The sequence below is a fragment of the Rhea pennata genome, chromosome 3 (genome assembly GCF_028389875.1).
Source record: "Rhea pennata isolate bPtePen1 chromosome 3, bPtePen1.pri, whole genome shotgun sequence".
NCBI classification, from domain to species: domain Eukaryota; kingdom Metazoa; phylum Chordata; class Aves; order Rheiformes; family Rheidae; genus Rhea; species Rhea pennata.
In genome coordinates this window covers 5,333,965-5,343,326 of record NC_084665.1, presented here as the reverse complement: position 1 = coordinate 5,343,326, position 9,362 = coordinate 5,333,965, and the positions used below count along the sequence as shown (strand labels likewise).

Genomic DNA, 9,362 nt, shown 5'->3' with positions numbered 1-9,362 from the left:
AGAGCTTCAGCGGTCCAAGTCAAGAGGAATTGCAGGAGTTTATTCTGACTAGAAACCTCAGAAAAGAGGATATCAGACGGAGCAGAAGAAGGAAAGAGCCCCCCTCCCCTCACACTGCGCACAGAGAAAAATACCTTCGACAGATCCCTGACAGCGCGTAGAGCAGCCACGCAAGCTGCCAAGCGTAGATGACGTTCCAGATGAGGAAAGTCCAGCCAGCTGGGGTAAAGTCAGTGTTGTACTTCTCCGAGATGTTTCCCGGGGTGCTCCGGAACAGACCTGCAGCAATGAATGTTATTGCAGGTAAACGTGTTGCTACACACCAGGAATGGAGAAAGACCGCTAATTTTCTTGCCCTGCAATCTTCCCCTGAGGCTTAGTCCACACCTCAGGTGTGAGGGAGTGGAGAAGATGCCCTTGCTGAAGCAATCTGTGCTGCAATGGGTTTACCTTAAAAAAAAGAAAAAAATCCAAACCATTATGGGATCACTGCCCTTTATGGGGAACCTTGAGCGAGTTCCTATGACACAGGACCAGAAAAGAGTCACACGTAAAAGCCCAAGGGCAGCACAACACTTGTTTCTGACAGGTCAGCTGGGGAGTGTTCAGACCAAGCAGTTCTGCCCTCTACAAACCCACAGAGCAGGGCCGAGCTGGTTGCCCCAGGGATACAAGGACAGCAGACACTGACTGCCTTCCACTCGCAGTTGGACCAGGGCCACTGGAGACATTTGCTCTGTTTTCAGTGGGCCCTGGATAGGGCTTGGACATGCCCTTGTAACACCAAGAGGAAGGCGCTAGCCATTTCCTTCTGGCTCTCACAAAGATGCACTTGGAGAAGCGATGGGGTGACAGACAGATCTATCCCATCTAAGGCACTGCTGTATCATTAAGTGATCTAGTGCATAAGAGCCACCTCTCAGAACGAGGACTATCTGCTTGCATTACCTTTGAACAGTCCAGTGGCGTTGCCAGCGTTCAGTATCACCATGACTGTGAAAGTAGCCAGAGACAGGACCATCACAAAAATCTTCAGCTTCTTATGTGTAGAGTCCATTTTATTCTGGAACAAATTAGAAAGTTTGGCTCTCAACTTATGCTTGGATTATTCCATACCTGAGAGTTTTAGAACAAGAAAAAACATTGTTGTAAAACCTCCAGCTTTAATTGCTGACTTTTATTGGTGATGTTTGGGGGTTTGAGGAGAACCTTGGCAGCCTTTCTGTTTGTACAAGAAACCTTGAAAATGCAACCACAAAAAAAAAAAAAACAAAAACAAAAACAAAACACCACACACACACACACATCAGGAAAGGAAAGAATCATACACATACTGAAGCAGAAAAGGGGCCTTGCTTGGGCTAGGTTTGGTTTGAGCCAGCACTCTCAGACAGCAGCCAGGATCAGCAGCCCAGAGAATTGTCCAAAAATGGGGCAGACTACTGATATTTTTCCTGCAGCACAAGGATTTCTAGTAGTAGTGTCTTCAATAGTCTCTCCCTCTCGTGGGTTTTTAAAACTGCAGACTCTCCAGACTGAACTGATCTCATGATCTGGGGAAAAGATCCTATCTTGAGATTTTCACCACTAGGTTTTAGCATCCTTTGCGGCCACCACCCCACCATCCCTCCCGTGACTGCCACGGCTACAGATTCCCATTCAAGTTTCACGCAGGGACCAAACTCTACAAACACTGGGGAAGACTGTCCTGGATCCAGACAACCCTGAGCTAGAGGAGCAAGGAGAGTTCAACAGTTTGCAGAATCCAAACGGCAGGCCACGGAGCGCTGCTCGGACACCATCCATCCCTTAGCCGCGCAGCGCAGGAGACGCTACAGCTTGGATTTGCCTATAGATGTATTGCAAAGTTTTAAAAATTTAAATAATTAGCAAGCAAGTGTAAAAGAGGATTCAAGCTTGTCATTGCTGCATTTACACTGAACCAAACACGCCTATCACCTTGCCTACTTTAGGAGAGAAACATGAAAATGTTTAACCTAGCTTTGCAGTTGAGTGCCTCTTAGTTCAATATAGTTTCCACATTCACCTCGCTAATCCTGTAACTCCTGCAAAATAATCTTTCCGCAGCAGCATTACCTTCTCACCTACAGGCTGCAAATAAGACTTAACTGCTTTAGCAGATCTCAGGAACTTTATAGACTGTTAAAAAAAAAACGCCACTATATAGTATGTTTTTCAAGGTTTGTAACTAGCAGTTTGGGCTCTCCTAGGGGATCCCCACTAGTTAGATCTCCACTCTGTGCCACCTTCAAAACCGGAGGTACAGGCGTCCAGCCTGTGGGCAAAGACTTTGTCCCCCCTCCCCGCGGCGCCTGAGCTCTTCTCGGAGCAGTCGCGTTTCAGTGCCGCCCAGGGTTGGCGGGAATAACAACTGAATTGTTCCAGGCTGCCCGGGCTTTAACTAATAAATTCCAGTTCCCACCCCAGTGGATAGTTATATAGTTCCGGGCTTTGTTCATGGGCTTAGCTGTATCCAGACACATCACAAGGGAGTGGGAGGGAAAATCCTATTTTCGCTGTTAAATTCATGCAAGCTTCTCCTTTCGGTTCCATTTAAACACAAAAATACGCATTTATTTTTGTGAAAATCCTATGAGGAAGAGCTTGTTTAACTCAAGATACCAAATCCTAATTAGATTAGTCAGTAAAATCCCCAAACAACTTATTGTCCTCAGCAGAGATATGCTGAATTAGCAAGTTCTTACAAGAAAGATCCCCTAGTACTATTAAAGGTACTATTTTTGGCTCAGGAAATCACTGTTCTGCAGCTTTCTGCAAGCCAGGAAAAAGCAGTAGAAGAACTATCATTATACGGTTGCTCTGTTCTTATACTTTTACCTTTTAGCATCTGCTGTTGGCTAAGCCAAGGAAGAATGTGAGGCTAGATGGTCCTTTGATCTCACCGTCTGGTCAAATTTGTCTTTAATGTTCTTCGGACAGTTCTGTAAATGAATTCAGCATCACTTTTTTTATTAGTATATTCGGAATAAACTTGATTACACAGCAGAGAAATGCATGCTGGCTTGCAGAAATTGAGGAGGGAAGCATTATTTTAAAACCAGTCAAAATTTTCACTGCCTGTCTTTCATCTCCCACCTCACTGATTTATTGCCGGCAGTAAACGCCTGCAATATTCGTCTGCCTGCAGTTATCGGCCACAAGCTCCTTGAGAAGAATTAGAAATGTTACTCACAGCGATCCTCCCAGCGCGGGGATTTTTGGCAGCGTCTCACAGCTGCAGTTCAGCTATCAGAGCTGGAGTCTCTGCCGCTCAAAGCTTATCTAAAGAGATTTTATACAACTTGCAGCGGATTAATAACCACGCATTATTAAAAAATAAAAAAAAAAATAAAAACCCACGGTGGTTAGACTCGCTTTTTGTCCGTGGGCTGCAGCCATCGATTGGCTAAAACCTCCCGAAACCAAACGCTTATGCAAGAGAGAGACGATTACTCAACGAGGGCATTTTATAAGAGCCAGGGCGCCGCGCGCTCCCGACTTGCTGACAGGCAAACGCTGGCAAGCGCCTGCCCCTGGAGCTTCCCGCTCTCCTCCGCTGAGCCACGAGGAGGGAGCCGGGCGCTCCAGCGAGCAGCGGCTCCCGCGCGGGGCGGGCGGCTGCGGACCAGCCTGCCTCGGGGGCGAGGGGGGCCCGGACGCAGCAAGCGGCAGGTCTCAAACGCCCGGAGGGAGCCGAAAGCGAAGGGAACGCGAGCAGTTATGGCCAAGTCCCTGGAGGGCTCGCACTGAAGTCACGGGTCTTTTCGTGCCCAACTCGAGCCAGGGTCCTTCCAAACTGCACAACTACAGCGCAAAGCGGGTGGGCGCTGGGGACTCCCCGGTGCCAAATAAGAGCGGTGAACAAGCGGCTGCTTAGGACCGAAGCGCAACCTCTCCTGTTAAAAATCAACATCGCAGGGCTGGGAACGACTCCTGCACGGGCTGCGGGAGGGGCAAAACCGCACGGACGGACGTGGGTCCGCGCCGCGCCAGCCGCGGCGAAGGGCAGGGCACCCAGCCGGCTCCGCTGCTGCTGCCGAGCTCCGGCGCAGCCCTGAGGTCCACCCTTCCACGGCTCTCCTGTCAGGAAACCAGGGGTCGAAGCACGATTTTATTTCGTATCAGGCAATAGATTTATTCCTCATACAGAACCAAGGTGTGAACCCAGAGCAAGGCTGCATTAATGTCCTTCTCCCTCCCTCCTTTCTCACTTTGTGTATCCCCCTCCAGATGCACATACAACTACTTGCATCGTATGGGGCTCTGTTCCTAGTACACTGTCTGCAAGGCATCCTTGCCCCAGCGGGACCAGTCTTCTGTAGGGGCCTACTTGTATTTATATATACATATATAAATACATACATACATATATTTTAATTCAGATAGCCCAAACCACCTCAGTGTAACATCAGATACCACATTTTCATCCAATAAACAGACTCTCCAGAATTCTTTACTTCCTACAGTCAACTTTTTAGCGCATGCCTGCTAGGCATTGCTCATTAGACCACTGATCAGCCGCGTCCATGCTGAGGTAAATCCAGGAAACATCAGCCAAGTGGTGGAACCAATGCACTTTGCCACCCCATGCTCCTGCTGGTTATTTTAATGCACCTATCTTGTTTGAGTGAGGGAAGTGGAAGCGGTGCTGCCACAGCAGCAGCCTTGCCCTCGTGCCACAGCCAGCAAGGCAGAAGCTTTAGGTCCACACTCTGTGTTTCAAAATATTGCAGTTCTGATGAAACTGCAACACAGGCCTCAGATCAGAGTTTTCTCACGCAGCTTCCATAAGTCTCCACCTATGTTTCTAAAACGCAGTGCCTATAAATGCAAGTGCTAAAACATGAACAATTTTTGCTTCTGGACTGCCCAGTATAGCCAGAAGTGGGCATGTTCAATACAGCCACAGCTCTAAGACACCGGCTCTTCAGTGTCAAGCTCAAAACAGGGGTTTGGGGGAAAGCCCTGCCCTTCTGGTGGCTCTATTAGGTCTCTCAGTGAAGATGTGCACTGAGAAGCCCCGTGAGCATTTGCGGGGTGCCGAGCAGGGTGGGCAGCCCTCCTGCTGGAATTACCGCCCCGCTGGCAAGAAGATCCTTTGAAACAGATGAACGCTCCTGCTAGCAGCTGAAATCAGACCCTGGGAGCAAGCGGCAGGCGACTGCTTCCTCGCCCAGGCACCGCTGCGGGAGCCCCACTCCCACGTGCTCGCTCCGCATCGGGCAGGAACTGAGACGAGTTCCTTGGTGGGCAGCTCACCTAGCGGCACGTGCTCTCAGGAGCGGTAAGCTCCGTAAAGCAAGGCAGAAAAGCCATTTAATGGGCATTTTCCCCTTCATCAAGGAAAACTCTAATGTCACCTAGGACAGGGGTATTTTGCCCTGCCAACGCTTTTCTTCCCCTCAGCAGCGATGCCAGGAGTTTAAATCCAAAACGCGCTCCGATGCCTTCCTGGTCTAATCTTTACAACCGCTTGCTTCAAATCCAGAGTTTCCTAGAGCCAACTGGCAGCTGAGAGTCAGTGACCTCATTGGAAATCGTCTTCAGGACAGAGTTCTGCAAATATTGAGAACCAAGCATCCTAATCTTTTAACAACAGCTCAAGCATCCTAATCCTGCAGCGGGTTAATCTGGGTGTCTTCAGTGCCAGGGATTAGCCTGTGGGTTCTGCTCAAAGGGATGGGATTTGAGCGGGTGCCCTGGGATGGGTCTGCAGTGAAGAGGATCTGTGCTAGCAATCCACTTTGGGTATTTTAAGAGAGAAAATCATCTGCTTTTTATTGCTGTAGAACAGAACTGATCCACCTGTTGGCAACAGGGAATCTCAGTAGGTCCAAGGGAGCGAGCACAGTAAGTAGAGCCCACTAACCACATATTTTTCCCGTCTAGAACTGCTGCCATGCCAAAATTCATCCACTGATCACCGTCAAATCATTTACTTGAACCCTGGATTAAGCACACTGTTGTAAACATTTAAGTAACTTACTTAAACTAACCCTCATCCATCTCTTCTTGCAAGGAAAAGAAAACCCAGCAGCAGTGCCCTTCTGTCTGCTAAGATAAGCTTTACGAGAGGTGGACCACAGACTATTTTCCCCAGATGTTCTCACTTACTGGTGAAGCAGTGGCGAGTTTGCCTACTTCGAGGTCAGCCCAGGAGCCCGCAGTGGTGTCCTCAGGGTCACGTCGGGAGCACAGACCAGATTATGAAGCTGGCAGGGAAGGCACAGGTATGAGATGCCCGAAACTCACCTCGGCAACCCATCCCTGAAAGCCGGCCAGCTGCAAAGAGATTATGGAAGCAGCAAAGTTAAGCGGGGAAGAACGAGGAGACAACAGTTCATACAGCTAGATGCTTTCATTTTGTGAGCTTATCTTTCATTTCATTGAACTGTGTGGTGCTGTCGCTGTTCACAGGACCGCCCCCATCTCCTCCTGTACATCACAGCAGGGGTGGCCTGCAGCCAAGAGCGCCCAGTCAGTATTTCACTTGGTCAGCATCACCTCTGTATTCTTTATTGGTTTTAAAATCAGTTGGGAGGAAAAAAGGAAAATACAGACACTAGCCTCCTGATTGACTTTTCTGGGCCCTCACCACTATCCCATCTGACTCTTCCATAAGCATTGCTTTTTTTGCACAGTTAGGGGAAAACTGCAAAAAACATGCAGGAAACAAGTTGCTCACCTTGACAGCAACACAGCAGAAAACCATCTACACCCACTGGGGTCTGGACATTGCAGACCCTAAGTGGCCACCCAGCACAGGTCAGGAGCAGGCACCGGTGGGTTAAGAAGGGGGAGAAGGTACCTGAACCTCCGCCACAGCACAGATTATTTTTCCACTCCCCTGAGACAAGAAAAATGGCTTCATTTTTATAGCTGCAGCATCCAAGTTGTCAGCTGTAATTCAGAGCACCTGCTTTGCAGCTGCAAGGGCCTAATTTTCTTATAGCACTTTGCAGTAGTTTACATACTTAAATTCAATAGTGTCATCTGTAATTGATAGCAGTTCACGCATCTACCAGCTAGGCAGCAGGCATCTTGAGCTGGGCATCCAGAAAATGAGGAACACAGCATCTGGCTTGAAGTAGCTTTCCTACAAGAGGGCAGCATGAAGCTTAATAAACTTCAATTTGCAGGAGTTGAGTGCCTGACTTTGCCATTACTGTTCTTTAACACAGCAATTTTGCCACCTAATTATCTTTTTTTTTTTTTTATATATTTTTATATTTTTTTTTATATTTCAGTAAACTGAAATATATATATGCCATCACATGGAAATATATCACCTCCCACATGAGTCATCAGCAGAACTGGAACATTCAGTTCCACCACTGTAGGAAACTAGTGTTAACAAAACTCAGTGCAAGACTTTACAGCTGGGGAAGGTGGAGGTTTTTTGTTTTTTTGTTTTTTTTTTTAATTATCTTTAAGAATTGATCTGCAATAAGTTGTTTCTACCCGCTCACCCTCCCAGCAGCATCAGCAGCATGCTCACAGGGACCCAGCTATGCGTATCCCAAAGGTCTGGCCACAATCACTTGTGTGTAACAAGACACCCATGAGATAACACCATCCTGCCCTCAATGCATCTCTTAGATTTTTCCTGGCTGGTAGCCACAACCCTGGAGCAGAGGACACCGGGATCTTGCACCTCCTTATCTTGCCTTAATCTTACCCCTGATGTTTCAGGCAAGTTTCTTGAGTCTTGTTACCTTTTTCTGGTTATTTCATGGCTCAGGTATTGTTCATCATCATCTTATCAACTCATCTCTAAGGTTTTAGGTTGTTTTTTGCCTCCTGGTTAGCCGGTCACTTGGCTGAAGCCACACACGCAATACTCTGCAGCAGTTAATTCAGGCCATTGCTTTAACCCCAATCTGCTGCTTTCTCTGAGTGTTTTCACGCATGCATTTCTGTTCATACCAATCCTAGTGTTTCTGTTTAAGATGTCATCACTGCGTCTGCCTTCACCGTGAGCTCCTGGCACGGCTAACGCTGGTCAGAAGCTGGTCACTTGTCTGTAGATCAGGGCAGGGGGCAGCTTTGTCACCAAGTTGCACAGCTTTCGACTGCCCATACAGAAAACCCAAGCTTGAGAAGTCCTGCATTTTGTTGGAGGTTGTAGATGGCAGCCTCTCCTCCCGGTTCTCTAGCCCATAAGTTACCATACGGGCTTCATTCTTCCCCTTTACCACATCCCTCATCCTTGCTTGCACGTCCACTCACCTGCCCGCTCCCATCATCCACTCCCCTCCATCCCCAATTGCCCATTTCCTTCCTGTTAGGGAAAATAGCATTTGTAAAGGCTGTTTCTGCCAGCCCCTATTCTCTCTCCCAACAAGGATGGGGGAACCCCCAATTTTCACAAGCCTAGAGCTTGATAAAATTATTTGGCTGTTTTTCACCAAGGCAACAGCAAGCACACCCTTCACTCTACGCTGATCTTCCAGCCACACTTCCAGGCACGTGGAAGCATCAAAATAATCAAGCAGCTATTCCACCCAAATTTAAGACAAAGCATCAGTTTTCCCCTAAACTTTGACAAATGCATGAGATCTTTTATGCTACAGCTTTTCAGGAAAAAAAAAAGAAAGAAAAAAAGAAAAAAGAAAAAAAAGTGAACTCTAAGCCAGAGACAAACAATGGAAAATAGCAGCCACAAGGCAAAAACACAACCCAAAAAATAAGACAAAGTGAGGAAAGGGAAGGAAGCACTGGGCAGCCTGAACTACAAACACTGTTGCAATTTTTGTTTACAGTTAGTGTATTTTAATCAGTGAAGACGCCTGGCACACCCACACACCCATCCATACCCTGGTTCAGTGGTCTGCAGCCTTTCCAAGGTCACACAATAGACTGTTTCTCACTCAAATTAGAGACCAGGTATGGAGACAGGGCTCTCCATCTCATAAAGATGAAATACAGCTTCTCATAGAAACGTTTTGACCTGCTGAGGGTCCCAGCCCCATCAGGGGCCATTTGAAGCTTGCCCACTCACACAGATGTGGGTAAGGATCCATCCCCAGCACACCCAGTGATTTGGGATACCTCCATTTTTTGAGGAGCAGACTCAAGGTGCTGTCACTGGATTGACTGGAGCTCCTTCCTTAGGCAGCTCTGGAAGGTGTCTAAAGATCAGTCACTTCTTTTCTAAGCCCCTACAGCTTAGGAAATTGATATTTAAGAGCAAACAAGACACCAGAAAACCTCAGAGGACTCCTGTCAACCTTACTGAATCCAGCAGCAGAGACTACACCTACTCAAGAGGCCAAGGGCTGAGCCTAAACAGCAGAGTGTGGGTGGAGGCTGCAGGTGAGGCCACCCCAGGCAGTTAGGGC

The 9,362-nt window shown here is 47.8% G+C and overlaps 1 long non-coding RNA gene across 1 annotated transcript; it reads right to left on the bottom strand.

Moving 5' to 3' along the window:
• Positions 1–202: 202 nt before the first annotated feature.
• Positions 203–3,516, bottom strand: LOC134138165 (uncharacterized). Its single transcript, XR_009957819.1, has 4 exons — positions 3,215–3,516; positions 2,860–2,963; positions 949–1,063; positions 203–279 (listed from the first exon to the last, which is right to left on the bottom strand). It is a non-coding gene; the product is annotated as an uncharacterized LOC134138165 (long non-coding RNA).
• Between the last annotated feature and the right edge of the window lie 5,846 nt (positions 3,517–9,362).